A 27,752-nucleotide genomic window follows, 5' to 3' on the forward strand; every position below is an offset into this window, starting at 1 on the left:
TCAGCGTCAGAATTATGAATGCCAAATCCTGTTTTACAGAACTGTGAATGAGCAGGCATAGATAATTGAGATAAATCTATAAATCTGTGTTTCTATGCTTTAAATCATAAGTTCCTACAATCAGTTACTCCCTTACCACTTTCCATTCTCATAAATGCAATGCAGAAAACTTTAGATAAATAGTATTGAGTTGTCAGATTTGAGTTTTTTTTACCTTTTTATTGAATTTACTGGAGTGACAATGGTTAATAAAATTATATAGGTTTCAATTGTATAATGCATCACCTGTATATTGCACTGTGTGCTCACCACGTGCGATGTTTTTCCATAATAAAACTATTAATAAGATCTTTTTGCATTATGAAAAATAAAAACTGCTTTCTTCTATCTTTTGGATAATTTTCTTGTCAACTCACTGAAAAACACACACAGTGGTTTAAGCAGCACTTTTATAATGTGGAGGAGTTCCGTCATTAAGAGACCGCAGTGTTCCGGGTGAGCACTGTGCTGGAGTCACAGGTGCGCTGCAGTAGCCCTGCTGCCTGTCAACAGGAAGGAGCCACTCGACTCCCACGGTTCTCCAGACGACAGTGGACACTTTCCAGAAAAGGCTGCGATGACGACCTCTGTAACCCTCGCTGGCAATTCTCCAGAAAGATCAGATCTCTTCCCAGAAATGCTTTCTTCTTTTCACCAAGTGCTACTTTCACAAATGTGCCACTGTGTTTAAAACCCCCTTGACAACGATTAAAAGTGAAATACGGAGAATTAGGCCCTAAGGTGATTACATTTTAGTGGTACTGCAAGTATTTTAGCAAGTCATGTTAATGTAACTGAATATTCTGACTGACTAATAAGATTTTCCCTTCATTTCAATTCTCCCCAAGTACCAATATTCAACTCCAAGCTGTCATGAAAGCCATCTTGCTGTAACAAAATAAAGGGAAGCCAGTGATCAAATTAACATGAAGCCAATTAGGTGCCTACCTACAGCCAGAACACCAAGGGAGAGACACTAACAGGTCCCAAAACAAAAATGAAGGTAATTGTAAAGGAGAAAAAATTAGCTATTTGTGTATAAATCTTGTAAAAATTCTTTCCTGGAGAAGTCAATAAGGTGAAAATTTTAGGAAAAAGGTTTAGGTTGTAAAATGGCATATATCATTGTTTAACAACATGCCTTTGCTGAGCACCAAATGTGTTTAAGGCATTATGGTAGGTGGTCATCCAGTTGGGATCCATATTTTTAGCTCATTTCGAAACACAGAAATGTAGCATAAATCCACAACAGCTCAACACACATCCCCCCTCTGAAAGGTAAGTATATTTTATTGGTGGGGAAGGAGACAGACACAAAATGACACAAACTATGCTACTTTGATTTAGAAAAACTATGCAGAAGCAAGTGAAAAAAATTCCTTGAAGAAAAGAAATGTGACTATAGAAGCAGCGACATGTTTAAAGTGTATTATGGGTTTTTTTCCAATGATTTTGTTTTCATCTACATGAACAATTAATGTATGCCACCAAGTTGGAGAAGGGAGGGAAGAGTGTCTTAAGTGAGCTCAGGCTGCGATAACAAAATACCACAGACTGGGTGGCTTCAACAGAAATTTATTTCTCACAGTTCTGGAGGCTGGGAAGTCCAAGATAAGGTGCCTGCAGATCCAGTTCCTGGTGAGGGCCCTTCCTGACTTGCATACAGCCACCTTCCAGCTACATCTTCAACCTCAGGAGGTGGGGAGAGAGGGCTCTGGTCTCTTCCTCCTCCTAATCTCATCATGGGGGCCCCATTTTCATGGCCTCATCTAAACCTAAGTACTTCCTAAAGGCCTCACCTCCAAATACTGCCACACTGGGGGGTTAGGGTTTCAACATATGAATTTGAGGGGGTGCACAAACATTTGGTCCATAGCACACAGGTAGTTATAATGACTCACTATTTACAGAGTCTAGAGAAAATTGATACTTTTTAAAAACCTAGTCTCTAAGGCAATCATTTTCATTCATTCATTCAAGTTTTCAAAACACATTATCTCTACTCTGTGTTCCAGATGTTATTTTGTAAACTAGTCATGTGGCCTTTGGAAAATTCTATTTTCTATAGAAATGATGTTATATTAGTTCTTAAGCTTTTGGGGATCCCACACTAATTGTAAAAATTGATTAAAGCAAAAGAGACCTCTCTATTCCCAAATGACAAAGAGTTTGTATTAAAACTGACATTTAGAGTCCCTGAAATCCTAGGGACCCTCAGTCCCCAAATTAAGAACCCTACCTGCATGTGGTTGATAGATCTCCAGATGAGCCCTAAACTACTCAATTCATAATGAAGTAGTACCTATAGGACAATAGATTCTCACTATTTCTATGAGAAAATCGAATCTTTAGTATGCATAATTTGAGTGACACCTCTCTGGGCTCTGACAGAACACTGTAATATGATCTTTGGTATGTTGCTAACCCTGTAGAGACCTCAGTTTCCTGATCTGTAAACATGTGCATAATAATGCCTACACCTCATGGGGTTGTGGTGAAGGTTAAATGAGAACCTACGACACACCTGGCACAATGCATAAGCATCTTGATCATGGCAGCTGTTTTTTAAATTATCATCAGCAAATATCCATCGACCATCATTTAATCCACTGTGGTGGGTGCTGGGCCACAGAAATCCACCAGACAGATCTGCCTACAGAGAAGTCAGTGTCTAGCAAGAGAGAGAGAAATGATAAATAACTACAATAGAGTGAGGTGGGGGAGTTAAAAAAAGAATAGTAGATTTTACATAGGGACAAGTGGGTCAGGTGAGGCTTCAGAGTAGTGTTTGAGTTATGGCTTGCCAGTGGAGTGGAGGGCAGAGGAAAATGATGTTGGAGAAATAGGTAAGGGCTCCAGTGTTCGATTTAAACAGGGAAGGGGGCTGAGAGTGGGGTGTGCAGGAGACTGGAGAGAAGGTGTAAACTGGGTCAAGTCGGTCAGAGTTCTACTGCACAGCCACATGCAGGATGGAGAACATCATAAGGCCACAGGGAGGAACGGGCAGGTGAGGGACAGGAGGAGGTCCAAGCGTCTGGCCTCTCACTCTGCACCCAGGACGGGGTGCTACTCGATGAGTCAGGGAGCGCAGGGCAAGCGGGCTGGAACAATGGAACAAGGAAAGTTCCGACCACCTAGAAACCCACTGTTCTGCTACTAATCTCATCAATCATGTATCAACTATACAGTTTCATATGTGCCTGGTGAGTTAGACAGGCTATATATTCTGAATTGTTGGAGTGCACATTAGTGAAAACTCACTGTATGACATGCTCACGTATAGGGGAAAATTTGTTAAATATAGGAAGTTCAAGCTTAAGCTGGGACCTAAGCCACATATTTGTTTAGGGATTTACATACTCCTGTTGTCCTAAGAAAACATTAAGCCAGCTATGCTCTATCATGAATTACACACTTTGAGAGGTTGAAGTATTTAGCAAATTGCTATTTCCCTTCACTAAATGGTCTGCTAATGACTGACTGCTCCAAGGAAGCTTTCCAAAGTCATTCTATCACATTAATATCTCTCCAAGAAAATCTAATAACCATTTAGAACCTCATCTAGCCCATTTCAAATGATTATTTAAAATTTTCAAATCCTTTTCTTTGAAGATCATAATGGTTATAATAATAACTAACACTCAGTCCTTACTATGTGCCAGTAGTTTTTCTGATATAAATTACAAAAATAATCTCCCTTAATCCTCATGCCACCTCTTCCACATGTCCCCTTTACACACAGGAGTACACCAAGGCAGAGAGCAATTAAGAACTCATCCAAGGTCACACCAATGACAGGCAGAGTGACTCCAGAGCCTGTTCTTTAAACTACTACACCTACTTGCCTCTCCATGTTAACATAAACTTTTTAAAAAGATGTCTATTACAAAAAATCTAGAATGTACAGAGAAGTTTTTATTTGTTAGTGTCATTTTAAAATAAAAACAAAAAGCAACCAAGAATGTGGCAGAATCCACATTCCCACTTCTACCATTTACAAGCAGAGTGACCTTGGACAAGTTAAGCGGTGAAAGCCTCAGCCTCTCCCTCGCCTGGAATATTTCTCTCCTTGAAATGGGAATGACAGTAATTTGAATTCTGGAGCAATATTTATATAAATGCTTTAATTATTCCCCCATCATTAGTCATTTAATTTGTTTCCAAGATTTTACTATTCTTAAATAATATTGCAATGAACATCTTTGCATACAAAACATCAGCTGTATATTAAATTATTTCCTTGTGTGAGATTCCCAGAAATTGGGCAATTAGGTCAAAGGGTCTTAATATATACTGTAAAATTTCTTTCCAAAACATTTCTACCTACTAATGTTCCCCCCAGCAAGGTCTACATGAATAGTGTATACACTGCACGCTGGCCAGGACTATGTAATCCGATGAAGGAAAAAAAAATTTCCCCCACTAATTTAGTCTAATATAAAATGCTCTATACATATATTAAATAAATCATACAGGAATCCCAATGGCTGAATAAATAAACATTGAATATATACACTGAAAATTTGTATAAATAAGGGGTTAATATCCAAAATTTATAAAGAACTCATACAACTCAACACCAAAAAAGCAACAACAATCCAATTAAAAAATGGACAAAGGGCCTGAATAGACCCTTCTCCAAAGAGGACATACAAATGACCAATAGATATATGAAAAGATGCTCAATGTCACTAAGTCATCAGAGATGCAAATGAAAACCACAATGATGTCTCACCTCACGCCTATCAGAATGGCTACTATCAATAAATCAACAAAAGTTGGTGAGGATGCGGGGAAGAGGGAACCCTCGTGTACTGTTGGTGGGAATGCAGACTGGTGCAGCTGCTATGGAAAACAGTATGGAGAGGCCTCAAAAATTAACAACGGAACTGCCTTATGACCCAACAATTTCACTTTTTGGGTACATATCCAAAGAAACCCAAAACACAAATTCGAAAAGATATATGTACCCTATGTTTATTTTAGTGTTATTTACAATAGCCAATATATGGAAGCAACCCAGGTGCCCATCAATAGGTGATTGGATAAGGAAGTTTTGGTACATCTATTCAATGGAATATTACTTGGCCATAAAAAAGGAATGGAGTCTTACCACTTGTTAGGACATGGATGGACCTAGAGGGTATATGCTAAGTGAAATATGTCAGACAAAGACAAATACCATATAATTTCACTGTACGTAGAATGTAAAGAACAAAATAAACGAACAAAGGAAACAAAAACAGACTCAAATGGATAACAAACTGAAGGTTGTCAGAGGAGAGAGGTTTTTTAAATAAAGATATATTTAAAAAAGAAAAAGAAAAAGGTGAACGGGTTGAGAAGTATAGGTTGGTAGTTATAAAACAGTCACAGCGATGTAAAGTACAGCATAGGGAAAAAGTCAATAATATTATACTAGGTATAGTGCCAGGAGGGTACTTGAATTCTGGGGGGGAAGATAACTTTGTAAATTATGTAATTGTTTAACCACTAAGCTATACACCTGAAACATATAAAATAGTATTAAATGTCAACTGTAATTGAAGAAAAAAAGAAAATTTACATAAACCATTTGTGGCTGGTACATGGAGCAGAAAAATGAGTAATAAATTCTGTGTATCTTCAGCTCTCTAAAGGATTAACATGAATATAAGCTGGTATTTGTTAACTGATCACTTATATTAAGAGTCTTTCACTCAAGCTATTATATTAGTACAGTGTTCCCCACTTTTTAAAAGTTTGCCTTCTTCTGCCACTTCACTTTAAAGTACATCTATTTCACTTACTGGAAGAAACCTGAAGAGGAGTTAAGCTTTTATGAAAAAAGTGAAGTCAAAATAGCATTCAGGTTTGTTTTGCAGCGAAAAGAACTACACTCAGCATCTCAGCATCAAGCCGCCAGGGCTTTGATCCGTGTCTGTGAGCATCTGTGCTTCATCTCCATTCGCTCCGTGCCTCTGTTAGCAAGATGTGTCCTAAGGTATCAGAGAAGCCTCGGAGAGCTCATAAATGTGTTATGTTTAGTGTAAAACTGGACATAAGCGTTTCCATGACAGTGAATGAAATAAAGACACTGTGTATGCATTGAAGTTTGGGTCTGGGAACCAAATATTTTCATATAAATCAGTAATGATTTCTTCTTTGCTTTAAGGCATCTCAGTTTACCAAAGGTTTCATAGGAATGCTCCACTTTTGGATATCAGGGGACACCTATAAATGAAACTGTCTGCTTTCCACAAAAAATTCCCCATCAAACCAAGGAACTAAGTCTAGTTACCAATTTTTAAAAACTCTCAGAGAAGCATAACATTTTACATAAACAGTAACGATCCTTGAAAACAAGTATGGATTTTAAAAAGCACTGGTGTGGCTCAGTTGCTTGAGCGCTGGCCCCTGAACCAAAACGTCACGGGTTCAATTCCCCGTCAGGGCACATGCCCAGGTTGCAGGTTCAGCCCTTGTCGGGGTGTGTATGGGAGGCAACGGATGGATGTTTCTCTTTCACACTGATGTTCCTCTCTCTCCCTTTCCCTTCTTCTCTCCATAAAATCAATAAAAACATATTAAAAATAATAAATAAAAAGCATAGTTCAAGCATTTGTTAAGTACCTATTTTGTCTAGGGACATGGACTGTTTTTTAAAACACTGAATCTACAAAGTCAATCACAAACAAGCCCTGTAAAAGTAAATTCAACTCTATTAAAAGAGGCTCAGAAAACTGGCTTTAAAAAACAAAACAAATGTTTTATGAATTTTAGGACTTCAAGTAAGAAGACTCTTTCAGTTGCTTTTTACTGTGTACATAACATTTTGCAGAAGACAGGTCAGTTCTGCTAATCAGTAGCCAAGTCAGCCAAATTTGGTTTATGTCATAGCATTATTGTCAATAAAGCGTCATAAAACAGCTTGAATTTTCCAATCCCATGTGGAGGCACTGAGTGAGCGGTTAGAAAAATATTTGACTTGCTCACAGAGAAATTTCATATGTATTTCCCAGGACACAAATGAAAACCCAAGTACCCTTGCCTGCACTTTTCAACTCAGTGACCACACCCAGAATAAATAAGTGGCGTAGGACCCAGCAGCTCCAATTTAGAATCAACCAACTCCCACTTGGGTCATAAAAATTCTCATGATGACAAGTGGCCCACTGTCCGTGAATTAAGTCACACTGAAAGGAAACTGGTAGCACAATGTCAGCAGGCACTGGGATAAGCTACCCAAGGTCTAAAAGGATAAAATGGCATTAACTCTGGCCTAACTGTTCCAGCATCAAACAAATCTCGCTTCATTATAGATTGTAATGCCTCACTAATGAGTTAAGAGGGTTTCATTATGAAACTATAATATTCTTCCTTTATAGAGTCCCCAGCTTCAAGATAATATCATTAAAAATAGAAAACACAATGATACTAATCATATTAGTAACTAACACTGAATACTTAGTATGTGCTAAGCATCATATTATGTTCTTCACGTACACTATTTTGTCTTCTCGGGAACCCTGTAAAGGGTGACTTTTTCCACTTTACAGAGGAAATCAAGGCTTACATACTAGAAGTTACTGCACGCGATCACTGGGCCTATATCAGGGATTCAAACCTGGCTGCCTGGCCCCACAGCCTGGGCTCTTAACTGCCTCTTGTAGTGAAGTTACACTGACTTTACCCTTGCTAGGAAAATAAAAATGTGCATCAACCTAGCAACCTACAAATACCTATAACACTTCTGGGTCCTAAGAAATCATCTCAGGTTTTTTGAGGAACAATTTATGCCCAAGGCAACCTAACACCAAGACAACGGGTATACAACATAGTGTCAGTGAGTCAATGGTTACCACTGGTAACAGTGCCTATGTGACACACTTGACTTGGTTTTTCTTCCCCATTCAAATGAATCATTAGACAGACTTCAGTGTCCTGTAGACAGCATCAATGAGGTCATATTAATTCTCAGGTAGCAGGCCTGCTAAGAAAGTGACATAAAAGCAAATAATCGTGATAAAGTGATTCCAGTGAGGCTATGACTGAAAAAAAATCTCAGTGGGAAACTTCCTGTTTGTGTGCACTGGAGTAAACATGATACGGAATGAGAAATGCATCTACTGTGCTCAGCCCTGGTCAGTCTCTAGAGCCAAGATTCCTTTTTCAAATGGGCCTCTGGTGATGAGTTGGGATAACTACCCAGTCTAGACCAAAACAAAAAGCTGAGGAATGAGCTATAATAAAAAATAAGAATGTCTCCATCTCCAAAGAGGATCACAAAGTGGAAGTATTAGCTTGAGGAGTGACTTAAGAAAGAACTTTCAGAAATATGCAAATGCTAGAAAAGGCCCCTGGCTCATGCATAAATAAGCCCTGACCCCTGTTCAATGACCAGAAGAACAGATTACCCTGAGGCCAAGGACCTTTTCTGGACACTGATAACCCTATTCCACGTAGACTGAAAAAAGGTAGAAAAGCACTGTGTTAAAGGTCAGCGAGTCTCCTGACTTTGCCCCACCCTCCAGGCCTACTTTCTAATGTGAAAACCTACCCTATGGTTAAGTTCTTTCAGGAAGGTCAGCTCACAGTTTATCCTCCAAAATGCAATTTGTTCCACACTCCGTTTGCTACTAACCATTTCCTTGTGTTTATATGTCCTATCCAAGAACAATTTATGGAAAGATACAGCAAAGTGAACCATTTGGGTATAACCCTTCAATTTAAAACACAAATTCTAGGTTAAGATACCCATTCTTATATCATAAGCCAAATTATGACATATATCCAAATACTGTTTTTTTAAAAAATTGCCGATATCTATCATTTATGGGAAATAATGAAGATTATGAGCTGTCTCTGGATACTTACACATGGCAACCACTTACAAGCACTCTTCTAGATGGAGTGGACCTGAGAGTCTGTAATTGTTCAATGTAACTGGAATTCCATATACATAGTGTGGACAAAAAAGGGGCTCAATGGAAGGCACCCTCACAATGTGATCTAATCACATTATTTCTAACTGGGCAGGTTATGGTGGGTAGTCATGCCCCAGGCATGACTTCTTTGGTGAAAGGTTTCTTTGCCTTAAGCAAGCACTGTCCATTGTTTTGTGCATCTAGGTTAACACACCTCTGAAATAATCACCCTCAAGAGCACATAACCTTGTTAACTGTTTGGATTCAAATAAAACTCTTATAAAATTCTTCACAGGTTTGGACGTTGCTTCCATTGACAACAGAAAGTTACCAATACCACAACAGCACCCAGTAAAAGACAGGGAGAGCCAAAGGGGTGAGGGATGTGGTGGGAGGGAGCTCTAGGGCTGGGACATCAAGAGGCTTCCCCAGAGGAGTGGGGCTTAAACTGATACTGACAAGACTAGTAGAAGAGGGGAGGCCAAGAAATGAAGGAAGGGTACCCCAAACACCTCAGAGTGGAGGTGGGCGTGGGCTGCCATGCACTGTGAAGAACTGAGATCCTGGGTGGGCCTGCGGAATGTTCCAAATTCTACCTTAATTTTATCAGGCAATCATGTGCCAATCGATTGGCATGTGATTAGCACTCCACCTTCACTAGAAAACCAAGTCAGCAATGATTTGAAGCACAATGAAACAAACAAACATTCTGTAAATATTTGCTAAATGAACTGATTCTGAGCAGGGATCAGGGAAGACTTTGTACCAGTGACATGTGGCCAGGTTACGAAGGATTTTACAAGGTGGAATATTGATGTGTATTTCAAGCTGAAGACACAGCATTAAAAAAGGCTTGAAGGCAGGAAAGGATATGGCAGGGAGAAGGGGCAGGGTACCAGAGCAATGCAATCATCTCAGTCTGTTGATGCTATCTCCCAAGCACCTTACAAATATGCTCTTCTTCCTACCACCCCCCCAGACAGGGGCACCATTTTCTTTCACATGGACTCCCAGGTGGCTTTCCAGCATCCACTCCTGTCCCCTCCTATTTACCTCTATACTGCACCAGAGTGATCTTTCTAAACCCACCAGAATTGATCGGGCCACTCCTGCCTGAAGTCTTTCAACTTGTGTCCCCTTACTCTTTGGATACAACCTACAACCCCTCACTTTGCCTAGAGCCCCCTTCATGCACTGGCTCACACCTGCTTCCAGCCCAGCTTCTGCCCTCCGCTCCTGCTCACTGTCCCCAACCACACCTGCCTCCTTCCACCTTCTCCACTGCACCCTACACTCAGGCAGATCCAAGCAGGGAACACTCCCTTATCTGCCTGCCCCACTTTCCACTTACCTCATATTTATGCTGTAAACCTCTGCTAAAAGTCCACTTACTCCAGAGAAATCTTCCTTGACTCCTCCCCCAAAGCCTCAGGCTAGGTTAGGTCCCCCTGTTTACACTCTAATCACACCCCAAATACACAATACCATTTGGTTGGTATCTAAGTCCTCGAGGACTAAGGGCTGTGCCTGCCTGGTTCCCCATGCAGCACCCACTCAGCCCTTGGCACACAATGGGCACCCATTACATATCTGAGGAATGAGTGGAGAGCAGATTGGGGACAAAATGGATAAGACCTTGAAAGCCAGTAAAGTCTGTTGACCTTTATTTGGTAGGCAGTTGGGAGAAGACTGCTCCAGGTATTGACCTTGCTGTGGACGCTGCTGGCCTCCATCACTGCTCTTGGCACCAACCAGAAAGGCTGACTCAGCTTTACCAACCTTCATCAAAGGAAGCCGAACAAAAGTCAAGGTCTGCTTTCTACCACCCTACTTCCAACTGAGCAGGAAGCCCTCAGAGCAGCAGTGCAACATCATTCACTCGGCAGGGTGAGATCACAGTCTTCCACCTCACCTGCCTCCTTGGACACCTGGCCTGTCTACCTGCAGTGGGCAGCTATGGGTGATCCTGATCTACAAACAGAAGAAATGACCCCCACTTCAGGTGGGCTCATGTTCCTGCATGCATACTCTAACTTGAGAACCCCAACTTAACCCACGTTGAACTAGGACATTCCTCGGCCTCTCAATGAACGTTCCTACCCACCCTCCCACCCACCCACTCCTCCTCCCCTAGCCCCCATGGGCAGTCAATCTGCTCTTGATGATACCAGCACCTTTACTGCCCCACCCTCCCAGCTCTGGTCCCTGGGGGTGTTTCCCTGCTCAGGCTGGACATCCCGGCCAACCATTCACAAATATTCATGATGAAACATCCACCTCTGCGGAGTCTTCCCTTAATCCTGTTTTCCCCTTGAATCTCATCTAGAATCATCTCAAGAGCTATGTCATAAAAAGCAGCCCATATTAAGAGCTCTACTTTTTTAGCTCCAGTATTCCCTTCTAGTTCCATTTCTGGCAATGAGCTGTCTACACATAATGCAACCGCCTGCTACCTTTCTAAAACTGACAGACCTTGTAAAAATGAATGGATGAACTTGCATGAAATTCAGGCCAAGAATGAGAGGGGCATGAGTCTTCTGGAAGCTGCCAGAAGCCCTTCAGGTTGCACTGTCCAGTAACTGAGACACGAGCCACATGTGGCTATTTAAATGTAAATTGATTAAAATGAAACTAAAGTTCAGTTCCTTGGTTGCACTAGCCATATTTCAAGTGCTCAATAACTACCTGTGGCCAGTGACTATTATTATATTTGACAGTACAAAATATATTCCATAGAAAAATCTCAGTATCTAGAAATGCAGCAGCTCAATGTGTAGGTGGTACCTGATTCAAACAACAACCTGAGATCATAAAGTTATCTTGAGAGAACTCCCTAGAGGGAACCAAAGGGGAGGAGGGTGCAGTATTTACTACTCCCCAAAGCAGAGCTCCACACCATCAGACATTATACAAAAAGGGCCAGAGGAACCTTTCTGTAACACATGAAATGATAAAGGGTAAATGGTTAAATAGAACAAGGCGGAAAGTGGGGCCCAATGTAGCAAGTTTTTATTAAAGCAAAAGCATTGTCCAAAATCAACATTAAAAAAAAAAAAAAAAGTCAAGTAGTACATACCAAACAGGCATGAACGAAAAAGGAAGCAGCTATTTTGAAAACTATTCCAAAAGAAAACAGCTAATCTGAAGGCCCAAATAGGATCATGGATAGCCAGCAAAGAGAATGGGGTAAATAAAAAAATAAAGTGAACATCTAAAATGCTGCTTATGCTACACTGAGACCTCAATCTGTTCATTACTCACTCCTTTCTGGTTTGCACTTTTATTTTAAAAACGGACCACTACGGTCCTCCAACAGAACATCCATGCAAGCAACCAGTGTTGTTAGAAGACATGAGTTTACTTTTAAATACTATTCTACCTACCTAGGGTACCCTGCAGATACATTTACTTGATAAAATGGCCAAAACCAGTCTACCTGACAAAGTTCAAGTACAAAGGTGGCATTCAGGGATCCTGTGCTTAAATCAAGAAATTTACTCAGGCAGAAGGAAACAAGAGGCAATAGCTCCTGCAGAAGAAAAAAAAGATGTTTTCATAGTTAAGTAAAGTGTGGTCCTTATTTTAAAATACAATAAATAGGATCTGGTTAGAACAGAGGTTCTCAAAAGTATAGCCTAGACACCCTTGAGGGTCCTTGGACCCTTTTTCAGAGGTTCCATAAGATCAACACTATTTTTGTAATACTATTAAGACATTCCTTTTTCAGTATCATCTCTCTCATCATTGTAAAGTGTCCCAGAGGTTACATGACGTGTGATCTCAAAAGACTGAATGCAGAAGTAGATAGGAGGATCCAGCTGTCTTCCATTAAGCCAGATATGTAACAGATTGGCAAAAATGTCAACGTCTGTTTCCACAATTTTATTTTGTTTTGGAAATATATTTTTCATACAAATATAGTTTCTTTATGTTATATAACAGGCTAATTATTATTCTTAGATATATTGCTAATTGTTTAAAAAATTTTACTTAAAAATAATGCGAAAGTAATTTTTTAATAGGGTAACCAATCCATGTAAACAAAAGCTCTCTAAGGTTCTCAATTGTTGTCCTAAAACCAAAAAGCTTGAGAGCTGCTGCACTAAAAAAATGTATACAGAATTCTTCCCCTCTGTAAGGTTTTACTTCTACAAAGACATTATAAATTTTGCTTCCCACCTTAAAGGCAAATATCCCAAACAGCTCAAAAGGGTATGTCTTCACACTTAACTTTAGGAGTTAAATTTAACTTGGAGGACACAGAGTTTAAAAACCGAACAAGTGAGTCCTTGAAATGTGTTCATACATAGTTACTTTGAAAGCAAACTGAGAATAACAAACGAAACTTACAATAAATATTTTACTCTAGAAATAATTAAGTTCCTCCCGGTTCCCCACGAACTCATCAAATCTTCTGCAGTATGTTATTATGAGAAACTCAACACCAGTGAAACAGAATGAGCTGTTTTCACATGACTGTATGAACATAAAAACTCTGAAGGTTCTTTAACCGAAGCATGATACTAACCCCCTCTCCAAATGAGGATTCTCCTCGTGGAAACACTTAGTCACCAAAAACTAAACTTTTAAGTCATAAATAAGGAGAGACACAAGTTTCCTGTGGCTAACTCTCATTAGGCAGTACTGCAAATACTAGGATGTATTCGCTCTCGTCAAACACTGTACAAAAGCTGAAGTGCTCATTTATATACAAAGAGAGAGAGTGCTAGGTCAGAATCAAAGTAAAAAAATTCACATTCCTGACCTCGACTTGCCAAAACAAGACCCCCTTAGAAACCACACTTCGCATTTGCCATCTATCGCCTAAGTTGTCCAGTTTTCACCAGGTCTCAGTCTCTGACTCATTTTGCTAATCAGTTCAAGTTAGCACTGTGCAGGTTTCTTAAAAATTCATAATGTGGCCTCCTCGGAGGAAAAGCCACCCTCCCCCGCAGCTGCAGCCCCAGGTGCTATCTACTGCCAGCATCAGTGGCTGGGGCCTGTGGGTTCACCTCCTTCCTTCCTCTAAGTGGGGTGTCAGTTTCTGGTGTGGCCCTGACACTGCACAGGAATATAATTACCAGAAGGAAAGCAGAGTCCCAGCTGAAGGAAGAAAATGAGGTCGGCAAAAGTGACAGCTTAAGAGACAGCCAGATAAATATGAATACAAGCGGGAGGAAATTACATGGCACTCCCCTCTCCTCCAAGATGAGAATCTAAGTGACATTTCGCCTCTCCAGGCAGGACTGTCACTGCTTAGAAGCTTATTTCTTTGAAAGAGAGTGGTGTCAATGAGAGAACAAATCCTGTGTGAAGCTTAACACTTACTTACTATAAAGGTACATTACATACTCCTGTCTGTCAGGAACACGCTTGAAGCTTTTAAACCAGAGCTCAGAGCACTCACCTTTTGGTCATGGACACAGAGCAGATATTTGCAGGTTTCTCTCTAGAAAATGCTTCCTCTGTTTGCTTTCTTAGTTTGGAAAGCATTACAGAGAAATGCCTACAAGCCGAGCAGACTGTCTCTTTAGTGGAAGCAACCTGATTTCAAGAAAGAAAACAAAAAAGCCATGACTGTGTGGACGGTGCAGTTGAAATGTAATAATGGGCACTGAAGTGCAGGACTAACAATTCCTCCCTCTCCTTCTAACATGGCTTAATCGTGTTGCACTCAGTTTATGCTTTCTGGATGACTGGGGGGCTATGTCTTACAAGAATACTGATTGATGTAAATGACAACCCAGGATTTTGCACACATAAATCTTATTTTAGTCAAATCAAAGGGAAGGGAGAACAGAAAGTTTAGCCGGTCAAGTTAGAATAAATGGGATCTCTTGTTTCAATCTCATTTCCTTTTCTGGAGAAGGAAATATAAGCAACTCATTGAAATAGAAAGTGAATGTCATGTGTGATTTATGGAAGTCATTACTTTATTAGTCATACCTCACATCTCTATAGGCTTTAAAATTATTTAAATGATATTCAGTGCAATTTTCATTAAAAAATCTTTTCATGGCAGGAACTAGGTGGAGGGGAGCAAGGGGGAAAAAAAGGGGACATCTGTAATAACCTCAACAATAAAGATTAAAAATATATATTTTTTCATGCCCAGCCGGAGTAACTCAGCTGGTTGAGCCTCAGTTTGGTGTCATCCTGTATAGCAAAAGGTTGCCAGTTCAATTCCTAGGCAGGGCATGTGCCCGGGTTTCGGGTTCGATCCCCAGACGGGGCACGTACAGAGGCAACTGATAGATGGTTCTCTATCTCTCTCCCTTCCTCTCTCTAAGCATGTTCTCAGGTGAGGATTAAAAAAGAAAAATAAAACTTTTTTTTCATTGTAAGCTCAAATAATGCCACCCAGCAGAAGGACAGTGATCCACGGGCGATAAAACAGTAACATAGACAGGCAATATGTGGTGCACAGGAAAAAAATCTCTAAAGTCAACACATTCTACACAGTTGCTCTGAAATGGTTTCTCTCCCAGTTCTCAAGAAATAGGCTAGGATTTCAATCATTACAACCAAGTTTATTATGATGAACAAAGGAATTCAGAAACCAAGAACTTTCAGGATGTAACTATGTCTAAAACAAGTCTATATATAGTTCGATGGCAAAATGGTATTTTAAAAACAGATGTAGAAATGTTATAGCAAATAGCATCCATTTCCCTTTTTCCAGCACAAGCCAAGTTTTGCTTAGGGCTCCATCCTCTGACTCACTGGGTGAGATTTGACTGTGTCAGGACTGGGAGGGGAGGAGCATATGACCCCAAGTGACTGGCTGGGTGACAAAAAGACCAACCAGGGACAGACAGGCTTCTGGAAAAAGGGCCTGCAAGACAAGGTAAAATGTGCAAAGGAAGGAAAGAGGGTTACAGAATTATGTTTTGTAGTTTATTTAAATGTGTTAATTATATATTTAGTACTAATTTATTTTTATTAAAATAATACTTAAGGGTATATAGAATTCGCCCCGGTAGGGTAGCTCAGTTGGTTAGACTGTTGTCCTGATACGCCAGGGTTGCGGGTTCAGTCCTAGGTCAGGGCACATACAAAAGCAATCAATGAATGTATAAATAAATGGAAACAAAAGCAACTTTTCTCTCTCTCTCCCCCCCTCCCTCTCCTTTCCTCTCTCTGTCTCCAAAAAAAAGAAAAAAATCAATAAATAAAAAAATTTCTTTTAAAAAAGGGTATATAGAATTCAAATGGTAACAAAAATAAGTTAGATGAAACATCAGAAAAAACTTCTTAATGTTAAGGACTATGACATCTTGGATTCTTAAAAAGGGTTGCTAAGTCCCCTGACTGGAGAAACTTAAAGAAAGGCAGCTACATCATGACCAATGACACCCGATCCTGTATCCCCAACCCCAGCCTCAAAGGCCAGTTTCCATCTGATCTCTCTCCACCCACATACACATGGTCCTCCTGAACTCAAACTCAACAAGCCCAAAACTGAGTTCAGCACACTTCCCTCACAACCTTCTCTTCCTTTTGACTCTCTCATCTCTGTGACTACCCCACAGCCTTCCTAGGAATCCAGTCTTGAAAGCAGGCATGCTCCATCCTTCACCCTGCACTGGATACCTGGCCACCCAGGCTTCAGGTCCTGTTGATGGTGCTGCAACGTCAGTGACCCCCATTTCTACCTCCACCCAACCCTCTCTAGTCTCATCCTCATCACCTCTTTGCCGGAACTGTCTTCTAGGGACTCCTTGACCTCCAGAACTTTCTGCTGTCCAATCCAATTCATAAATGAATGTCACATTGATCTCTGAAGTACAGCTCTCATTCACTTAGCAAACAAATACTGACCACTGCATTAGTTCTCTAAGGCTGCTCTAACAAATGACCACAAACCAGTGGCTTAAGACAAGACCTTTATCTTACTTTCAGATCGGAATTCCCAAACGAGTCTCACTGGTTGGGAAAATCAAGGTGTCAGCAGGCCTGTGCTCCTTTTGAGAGGCTCTGCAGGAAAATTCTCTTCCTTGCCTTTTCCAGTTTGCTAAGGCTGCCTGCATTTCTTGGTTTATGGTCCCCTTGTCCATCTTCAAAGTCAGCAACACTGGGCCAAGTCTCTTTCTGTTGCCTTTTTTCTAGTCTCTTCTACCTCCCTCTCCCACATTTAAGGACTCTTGAGATCACACCGGGCCCTCTGGATGTCTAGGATGCTCTCCCATCGGCAGCATTATCTCCCAGCTTCCTTGACACACCCTAGTACCTACTGTACTCCAACTGCAGAACTCAGGAGCACTAAACACGCCTGGGCTTCTCCTCCACACCCACTTTCACATAACCTGCTCTATCTAGCAGGCCCCTCCACGCTCCTGTCCAAATTATACTTATCTTTTAAGGCCCAGCTCCAATGCCAACTACCCTCTGTATCTCTCTGCTTCCTCTGAATGCCCACAATGCCCTGTTCCCCCAAATTAGCACATTCAGCAGTAACAAAAAGAAAGACTTTGGGCAGAAAAACAGTTTCTGGTGCTGCCCTACAGCCAGCTGTGTGAGCCTGGGCACGCCACCTTACATCTCCACCTTGGTCTCATCGTCTGCCAAGTGAAAAGGCCGACCAGCTGCTAAATTCTTTCCCAGGTCTTAAGCTCTAGGAAACTGAGAGAGAGGACTTTTAGTCACTTCTTTTTATCTCCAAGCCACTACCTAGTCAAGGCCACCATTATGTCAACTGATGAATGCACTCCCTTCCTAATGGACCTCCCCTGCCTCCAAGTGTTGCTCCCCACCCCCTAAAATGCATCTTTCTAGGCTACTCTCCTCCTCAAAACTAGTTAAAGGCTCTTAGGAAAATGTGCAAAGCCCCTAGAACCCACATGATCAGGCCCCTGTTTCCTCCTTCAGTTTCCCTCACTGGTTTTCTTTCAGTTCCTCACACACTCCTCCATCCCCCAGCTACCTGCCCCCTCTCCTCAGACCCTTCCTTGAACTTTTCTCTTTCCGTCGGATTCCTGCTAATTCTCCAGGCAACCTCTCCTGACCTCCCAATCTGATTTCGGTGTGCCTCCTTGGCAACTGGGCTTCTGTAGCTCTGTACTCCAACTACCCTGTGGGTGGGACTGTCTGAACAAACAACTGGTGGTTGTTGCCCAATTCTGCAGCAGGGTATTCAGTTGCCCACAACCACCCAGAATCAAGATGAGATTTTCCAGCCTTTTTTTGCAGTTTCATGTAGCCACATGTTTAAGTCCTAGCCAAGGAGACACACACAAAATTGTCTAGGGGCAGTTTCTGGGAACTTCCCCTAAGAGAAAGCATGACCTCTGTCCTTTCTACTTTCTTTCTCTCTTCCTCTTGCCTGCTGCCTGGGAGGAGGCACCATACTCTAAACCTGATGTACATTGAGCTAGAAGGAGCGTATGATTGGTCATACCAGCTCTGGACCTTCCACCCTCTATCCCCTCCCCAGCCTATTTTAGGAGCGAGAAACTTCAACCTGGTTTTGAGATCCCATTATTGGGTCCACTATTATTTTGAGATCTCCATCACTTGCAGCCAAACCAAAGTACAACAGGGCCATATCCACAGTACCAATAATTATCTGTTGACTCAAGTACATATCTCACCTCTTCTACTGGATTATAATCTCTTTGCCAATAGGTATATTGTCATGTGTCCCTGCAAGATCCATGCTCCTGAGCAGAGAGCAGCACACAGAAATCCTCCACAGTGAGTGAGTGAGTGTGAATGATCAATGAATTAGTGACCCCGTGCCCACTGACGCAGGCAGGCTCTGTCCAAACTATACGGCCTACTTCCACCTGGGCTCAGTGTAGTGGCCAACCAAAAGAAGGTTTAAAAAACATGTCGGTTTCCACCATTATTTTATCATGGAATAGTCGGGTGCCTAGACACCAGAGTTTATGCTATTCCCTGCTTGGGCACAGTGCCACCAGCGTGGTCTACAACTGGCACATTCTACCTGAATGCTCTACAAGGAAATATGCAAATAAGTAAGGCTCTTTAAAATAACAGCATGAGTCACCTCTGCTCCTGGGCATGTGGGATGTCTAGCAACTTGTATGGTCTGAAGGCTGTTGCTGCTCTACTCTGGAGGGGAGAATGGCAGCACTGGGCAAGGGAGCTGACCCTCCAGAGTCTCCTGCCCGGGTGGACTCCCCATTCTTGAAATATTATGTATTCTCAGGTTATCAAGGTACACTCACCTTCACAGAGCCATTAGTACAGATTATTGAATGGATTACACTTGAAAGGTATGTATCTAGAGAGACACGGATACAGATAATCACTAGATATCTACTATATGCCAGATGGTATATAGGTACCAAGGATACAGAGATCAACATGCTGGACACTGAACAAAGAGAAGGAAACACAAGTCATTTTCACTTTAAGAATAAGAAAACTGAGGCACACAAAGGTTAGGTATCAGAACCAAGGTTACACAAGTATGAAGGGGGAGACTGACATCTAAGTCAGTCATAAGGATCAAAGGTCCTAAGGTGTGGGTGGCTGACCTATGAAGAACAGGACTCCTTCTGTTAAGTTCGCTTTGCTTTTGTGTTTTTGTTTTTGATGAAAGCAACTGATAAGGAAGCATTCAAATACAGCCTGTGTGGAACAGAGATGGGAGCAGACAAGGTACATTTAGGGAAATAAAGTCTGTGGTGGCGTATGGAGTCAAAAGAGCAGGCGGAAAAATGGTAGGAAATGAAACTGGATCAAGGATGGCCCAGAGAGGGGGTATGAGGTTTGCAGGGTGGAGCCACATGATCCTATTAACATGCCAGGAAACCAATGAGACAACAGGTTAGGGGACAGAACTCAGGGAGACAGAAGGGGGCCAGGGGGCAACTGCAGTCATCCAGGAAAGGACTGATGTGCCTCCAGGGGCAGACAATGGGAGGGGAAGGGGCGGCAGAGAAGGACGGAGAGGAGCTTGAATGGACAGTACATGGTGAATACAGGTGGAGGGAGTGGGAGAAGAACCCGAGTACTGCTCCCATCTTGATGGCTTGGGAAAATTGGTGGGTAGTGGTGCTGCTGACCATGTGACCAACAGGAAAAAGAGGTTTGCAGGGCATCCAGGTGAACCTCGCTGATGAGAAGTTATGAGTCTGGAGTTTAGAGGAAAGAAGTGGATTAGAAATAAGTATCTGAGGTGATAATGGGTGGGTGGGTGGATATTTCCTACTGGGTCACCCACTGACATCGGTCTTCCAACAGTACCTTGCATACTATTCAACTAAATCTTGAATTCTGGGAAGCCCTTTAAAATACGCCAGTCCCTTCCCCACCCTTCCTCCCCAAAAATTTTAATTAAAATAAGTAAAAAATAAATTAAAAGAGAAAACCAAAAATGAAATAAAATATGCCAGTCCCATTTCTTAAAAAGATGAGAAACTCAAGCATAAAGCTCTGTGCCAGTGCTCAATGAGACGCACCTCCCTCACTGCGCAATGCACTTATCTTCCTTTGGGGTCACTAAGCCTATTCCAAACCTACTGCTCCTTGCCAAGTAAACCAAACAGGAGCTGTTCTGAAAATGAGGCAAGCACAGTATTTATAGCATTCTCTTGGGGACACAGAAGTCCTGAGATACTGTCTTTCAGGGGCTCATTGGAGAAGCTCCGAGCTGTTGCACAGGGCAACCCCCTTCTTGCTTGGAGCACACTTGTAGAGGAGGCAGTCAATGCCAGAGCATTGGTCATGGACCTCAAGATCCGCAGCATGCCTCTATCACTCTTGAAGACCTTAAGAAGGCTGAGCTCTATCTCAATCATATTCCTAACATTAAATTAGACTATAATTACAAATAGCTGGGAGACAAACACTTAAGAGGAGTTTAAGCAACATTCTCTGCTATGTGCAACTAATAATTCTTATCTGATTGCCATCTCTTAACTGATGTGATTACCTGAATATTCAAAGTAAGTTATGTTCTCTAAGCTCATTCGTACAAAATATACAAAGGCAGTGTTGTCACCTTGGTAGAAATTAAAAGAGGGTGGAGAAACATAAATGCAAACCTGTGGAATATAAATAAGGCATGTGACATAAAAACACATTTCTTTTTAAAAACTGAATTTAAACACCCACATTTTATAAACGTTGTTTGGGTGTGGGAGTGAATGAGGAGAGGGAGAAAGAGTTAAATGTGTTAAAAACAAAACAAAACAAAAAACCCCCTGCTGCGATGTCGCATTTTTAAAAGCAAGCACAATCTAGGAATCATGTCTCCATCTCTTCCATAGAGGGTGTCTATAGAAGTTGTTTTATCGCTGGTCATATTCCATGTTAATATATAAGCCATTCTGTGCATTTTGTGATTCTCTTATTTCAGGAATTATGGTACTCAAGGCCAACATAATGTTCTCAGACCTGGTGACCACACCCAGGAAGAATATAAAGACATTCTAAAAGAGTCTAATAATCCAAGAGAACTGAAGGTGGTGGAAAATGGGTCTATCTTCAAAATGAACAAGTGGTCCTTGGTGGGGCCTGTGTCAGATGGCCTAGTAGATGTTTTCAAAATATACATGACTTACACCTCCACCCAAGGGAAATCAGACAATCTGGAGGCAGAGGCTCCCTAGAGGATTTGGGTGCCTTTCCCCCCACCCCGGCCCACACCTTTTGGGTCTTACTACCTTGTAAATCAAACCTAGGTGAGGCCAGGTAAAGGAACCAATGCCAAATGTCCTTGGCCAGTCATGCTAGTACAGCCAATTGACAATTGGGCTTCAAACACTGATTTCTTATACCAATAATTATAGAGCTCGTCTGTGTTTGCACTTCTGATTACACCAAAAACAGGAGGCTTAAGTGCAAAATCTCTAAAAGAGGTGTCAGGAATAAATAAAAGGTCACCTTTTCAAGGACTGATCATAAAGGTTATTATTCCCCTATTAGCTTACTTTCTCTAATGTTTAGTTACTGTCAAAAGTTTTATATTGGGCCCTGGCCAGTTTTGCTCAGTGGTTAGAGGATCAGCCTATGAACCGAAGGGTCGCCAGTTCGATTCCTGGTCAAGGGCACGTACCTTGGTTGCAGTTCAATCCCCGGGTCTTGTGAGGCCACAGTGAATATACGTAAAGAGCCTTAGAAAAGTGCCTGGTATGTGGAATTGAGGAGCTGTACTCAGTACCCACAGATCAGATCAGCCTTGTTCTCCTTATAAGTTGCAAAGTATCCCACTGCCCAGCTGTAGTATAATTTATTCTTCGGAAGGCCACTCTACTCTTTCAATCTTTTGCTATTATGAACAATGCTTCAGTGAACATCCTATACAATAGAGGGATCTTTTTACCATGATCATAAAATAAAGTCAGTCCCCACATGTAATAACTGACGGTCTGAATACCCTCCAGAGTAGGTTCAGGTATAATCACTTCCAAGTTCTACAAAGAAGTCAAAGAGGTGGAACTTACTGCCAGAGTTGACACAGAGCTGGAACCCTATCCAGATGTGCAGCTGCTAACGTGAAAGGTATTTATTTCAATTTGCTTCCTACAGCTTTGCCTAATTTTTTTTAAAAAACACAGTAGCTGGTCTTATCAATGCACCTCAGATCCACAGTAGAGATATTCGGAAGTTCTATAAAAAGTAAACTCAAATTTTTACAGAGGTGCATATCAGCTCACAAATTGGACAGATGGAGGTGTTAACTTGTTTAAATATTAAAGTAATTTATTTCTTCTGCCAAAGACTGAAGCAAAGTACCCTGGACACTACCCCTCGGGACAGACGCCATACTGCCAAACTCCCAGGAAGCAAATGAATAATTACTGAATTTGGTGTCATGAGAACTATTCTTTGGGGAAAGAGAAATTCATAACAATTACTTTGTAGTAGCATTTGCTGTGCCAAGACAAAGGGGAACAGGTATTCTGGGGTTCAGAATAACTCAGATAAAATAAAAACCTGAGTGGCCAATTCTCCAACATGACTTTATGAGGTCTGGTTAGTATGGGCTTATAAGAGATTCATTCTGGCAGGGCAAACTTGCCGACAATGGGGAAAGGAAAGGGCAAAGGTAGAACTTAATAGAGATGGAACCTTAACTCTCATGTGCTAACAGGAAGGTGCTAACCCAGTGTAAGGATTATCATTAGAAAGTGCAGGTATGTTTCAAGAAAATGGTTATTTTCCTAACTAGAGGAAGCATGACAGTACCAGCATAAATCTGAAAACAAACTACGAGGAAGCGTGGGAATTGTGTCTTTCTGAACATGCACCAAGCATGAATATTTTAAATCCAGGCATCACACAATTCTAAAAGTGAATGTCTACAAGTCAAATAAAAATGTTCCCATGGACAAAACATGCCAGCAGGAGCCCAGTAAGAACCAAACGGTTTGATTATAACAACATTCACGGGTTGAAACTGGGGTTTGGGGCATGTGTGGGTGAGCGGGAGTTCCTATTACAGTAACTCAAAATCAGGCCAGGTTACCTTCCTAAACAATTCACTTTGCTAGGCCAAAACATCTCCCAAGCTTATGTTTAAGCACTTACAGAGAAAACTGTAATTTCCATTATTGATTCTGACATCTACCTTTCTAAGACCTAAATGAGTCCAACTTTCATTCTCTATCCTCGGTCAAACAGAAAACAACGGATTTGCTCTTGGCAAAAGGGAAAAGAAAAAACTTAGTTCTGAGACGGACCTGGAAATCACCTTAGTTTAAATCTTGTATTTTTAAAGAAAGGGAGGCCAATGCCCAGAGTTGATTTTCTTATGGTTGAAGGCAAGTTAGAACAAGAAACCACGGTAGCTAGGTTCTATACAAGGGTGAGGTATCCTACCTTAAACAATCATGCTTTCCAATCTTCTCAAATTACTTCAGTTGTAATCAACAAAGAAATATGCGTGTGCTTTATTACAATCCTGTCTCGTAAGGCAACATTTACTATCACATAATAATATCTATTATGTGAGCTGATGGAAGGAGCCCAGAAGCCTTGGTTCTTACTCTTGGCTCCACCAGCAACTGGCTGCATGAGCTTTAGCAATATTGCGATCTGCCTTTTCTCACCAATGACACTTCATTAAAAGGTGGGACACATCCTAGTTACAGCAATATTAAAATGTGGAAAAAAGCTTGTAGTGATTTTAAGGTGCCACTGATTATAAGCTGTATCTCTACCCAGATAAGTTAAAATGTGAAAAACTGTGTCTGAAAATGGATGAAATGTGGTGGAAACATGTACTAGCAGAAGGGCAATAGCAACAACAAAAGGTAGCCCAGGGAGACTGGCTGCGAAGAGGAGGAACTGAGACTTGAGAGGAAGAAATGGGTTGTGTGGACATGTATCTGGACTGTTAGGATATTTCTACCTGATTACAAAGCTTCCTCCTCTTCCTTTATGATACCATGTTTCTACCACCTAATCATAAGAGTGTCCTTCCTCTTGTTGGCCCTGGAATCCAACTGGTCTCCAAGCCACAAAGCTCTTATCCTAGCAACAAGCTGGTTCAATTAGCTCTTTCCAGTCTGTGTTCATGGCCAAGGCTCCAAGTGGGGCTTTATCACAGCCCTGGCCTCCTCTAACAGCCTCCCAGCCCATCTCCACATTCCCAGCCTCTGTCCACGCCAATCCATCTTATACACTCTGACAAGACTCATATTCCGGGAGCACAGAATTCATAATAAACGCCTAGCTCAAAAGCTTCCGCAGTATCCTGTTACCAGACACCTCAGGAGAGAGAGCAGGCAAGGACGTACAGTGACCTGGCTGAAATGCTTTGTGACCTTGGGCAAGTGTCAACACTTCTCTGAGCCTCATTTGTAAAGTGGAAATGCTCATAGTAACAATCATTAGTAATTGAGATAAATCCATGTAAAAAGTGCTCAGTGCTACGTTTGACACATAATAATAGCTCAATAAAAGTTAGCCATTATTATTATCAACAACTTGCCTTTCTAACCTTTTCTTCCTCTTCTGCCATCTCTATCAGCTTCGGCCAACTGGTCTACTTGTTTTTTTGCTCAATAATTCTACATGCACTTGTTTGCTCTCCAAATTCCTTCTCTTAAAGGATGCCTGTCCTCCTATCTCTGTACCTAAAATTCCTCTGTGAAACATAAGCCTAAATTCAAATGTTAGTGAATTTTATTTAGCTTCATCCAATCATTTCTTTACTACTGACATCCTTTGAGGCCCTTCCTGCCACCACTGTGGCTCACTTCCTCATGTCCATACTGGCCCTTCCTGAAGATGTAGTAGCAGCCAGGTAGGTAAGGTGAGATTTAAATCCACTTCCTCAGTTCTGGAATGGACCCCAGGTTATCAGATTTATATTGTTTTAATTATTAATTACTTCAAGTAAACAAGGCCCAAGTCAATTACCTGTAGGCCAAGGACCTTCTCTGGAAGGTGGAAGGAAGGGAAGTTCCCACAAGAGAATATGGTAACAGGAGGGTCCAAACTGTTGCTGGCAGTCACCTTGCAAAATCAGATTCTGGATACAACATTTGAGAGCAGTTCAGAGAAACAAAGCAAAAAGTTCTGCCATTAGGACTTTTTGGGTTAGGTGCTCATGTAAGCCCATCTGAGTCAGGTTTTCTGTCTCTTTCACAAAAAGCACCCTAACCAAATCAATAGAACTAGGTAGGCATATGTCTAACATGGACAGCTCTGCCATAAAGCTTTCTCAGATGTAGTTAGACAAGTCCTCCAGAAATCTGCTTCTGATCTCCTTTTAGCCCAAAGTGCAGATTCAGTATGGGTATAAAAGGATTAAAAGTGTAAGCTAATTCAGGAAGCCCTTTGGGGTCATTCAAATTTGTATACAACCTCTCCTACCATCACACCCCCCCCCCCACATTCAATAACTGACAAGTCAATGAATAAAAAGAATGAACGAAATATGGGCAAAAGGAAGGGAATAGGTTTTAGGCAGATTTGAATGATGACAAATTGTTAATCTTGGGTGGCTTGAAAATGGGCCTTTAAACATGGGGCTAGATTTTTAAGTTTTAGAGTAACAGAGTTACATAAATGGCACATAGCCCACTGAACAAATCCTAGCAGGGCAAGGAGAGACAACAGAGCAGGTATGATACAAGGGAGAGAGGTACGTGAATTTGAAAAAATCACTTGGCACTTCTAGGCCTTAGTTCTTACTCTTTAAAAAGGAGTAGGGATAATGCTTCTCCCAGGATGACATAAGAATTATGCATGGAAAGCAACTATTTACAGGAAGTACTCATCAAAAATATCTGAAACTGAATGCATGTAAAGACTTAGTTATGGATAACTAAAGGAAAGATTATCCAATCAGGAGCAGAAGAGTTGGTCAGTGACATTGGAGGAACTCAAATTCCAAATAATTACAAACTGTCTTCAGGGAGAGGAAGAAAGTGGCGAAGTAAAAAAGAAGTAAAACCATTACTCACACCCTTTACTATCTGCTTAGGCAGCAGTTACCCTGAGGAAGGTAGCCAGGTTTACCTTGATTTGTGTAACGCAAGTGGGAAATAAGACACCCAAAGATTGAAATCCTCACCTACAGCAGCAAGAGAACAACCAATAATTATGCTGAGCGGAGGTAGTGAAAAAAAAGGTCCCCGAAAGGTCCTCGCAAACATACAAAAATCAAGGTCTCTAACCAAAAAAAAAAAAAAACTCTGTTGAGCCCAAGGAACGAGATAATTTATCTCATTTTTAAAAGTGTCTTCATAAGGATACTGAAATTAGTGTTTGTGAAAAACTAGTTTTGAATATTTTCCCAGTTACTTGTGATTCTCAGGTGTCATTGTTGGTCACAACTCCTAAACCTCACTTTCCCCTCCCCAAGAAGAAAAAAAAAAAAGTGAAGAAGGAAACACATGCAGGCCCCTGTTGGGCTCTTTCACTTGTATCATCTCCTGAAATCCACAGTAACAATTCTGTAACATGAAACCCCCCTTTGGAGACAGACAAGGAAACTGAGTCAAGGGAATGAGGGCAGTCATCCTCTGAAGTTATGCAGTATTTATCTTGAAAAATCTGACAATCGATTTTTTCAGCAAAGTTCTATTCTATATTCTGTAAAATTAGCCATCTGTAACCATCAACAATATTTTCGTCTTCAGTTAGAAATGGAAGAGAAGGGGAAATGCAAAAAGAGAAAACACTACAGAAAAGTTCCTGGCAATGAGAAGGCATAATCTGGGGGTAGGAATCTCAAAGGGACATGAGTGACATTTCTCTTTCAAGTGAGGGGCTTTCCTGGAGAATCAAAGGCAGGGGCTAAGCTGACTAAAAGATGATCCACTTGTCCCCTACCACAGATGGAAAGTAAAAGTGTTCATCCACAGACACGGAATGCAGAATAGGCTGTGTCTGTATCTGTAGATTCTGCACCAAATGCTGTTGGCTGAGATGTTCGGGCAAAACAAGTGCAAACCAACAGGTTATCTACCAAACGGTTAGAGGAGCAGTTACAAAGCCTAACCAGCAACATCAGCTCTTCCGTACCACCCTGTACAGCACTTCCTGCCACGGATCCCGCTATTAAAGAATTAAGGCTGCTCGCTCCGCACAATCCTCGCGCCTGCACCCTTGGGTTCCCCAGCCCAGCTAACACGTCATGCACTGGATTCATCCATACCCCCACCCCAAAGTTGGCCAAATGCATTCTTTAAACTTGCAATCAAGAAGCTGGGAGATAGGCTTAACAACAATCGAGGGGGGGGGGGGAACCACCACCCTTAAAGTGCAAGAGCACGGAACGGTTGCAAGATACAATTTGAAAGAACAACTCTTGCTGCAGGCACGACTCTCTCCACCCCAAGACGGGCGGGCGGACTCAGGGAGTCCTACTAGCACCGAAAC

The 27,752-nt window shown here is 41.5% G+C and overlaps 1 protein-coding gene across 1 annotated transcript in view; it reads right to left on the reverse strand.

Annotated features, from left to right (window-relative positions):
* The window catches only part of ELOVL5 (ELOVL fatty acid elongase 5), a 74,084-nt gene that overhangs the window by 45,312 nt on the left and 1,020 nt on the right, over positions 1-27,752 (reverse strand). The gene's annotated exons all lie outside the window — the stretch shown is intronic.

The sequence above is a fragment of the Miniopterus natalensis genome, chromosome 5 (assembly GCF_054644295.1).
Source record: "Miniopterus natalensis isolate mMinNat1 chromosome 5, mMinNat1.hap1, whole genome shotgun sequence".
In the NCBI taxonomy this organism is placed as follows: Eukaryota; Metazoa; Chordata; class Mammalia; order Chiroptera; family Miniopteridae; genus Miniopterus; species Miniopterus natalensis.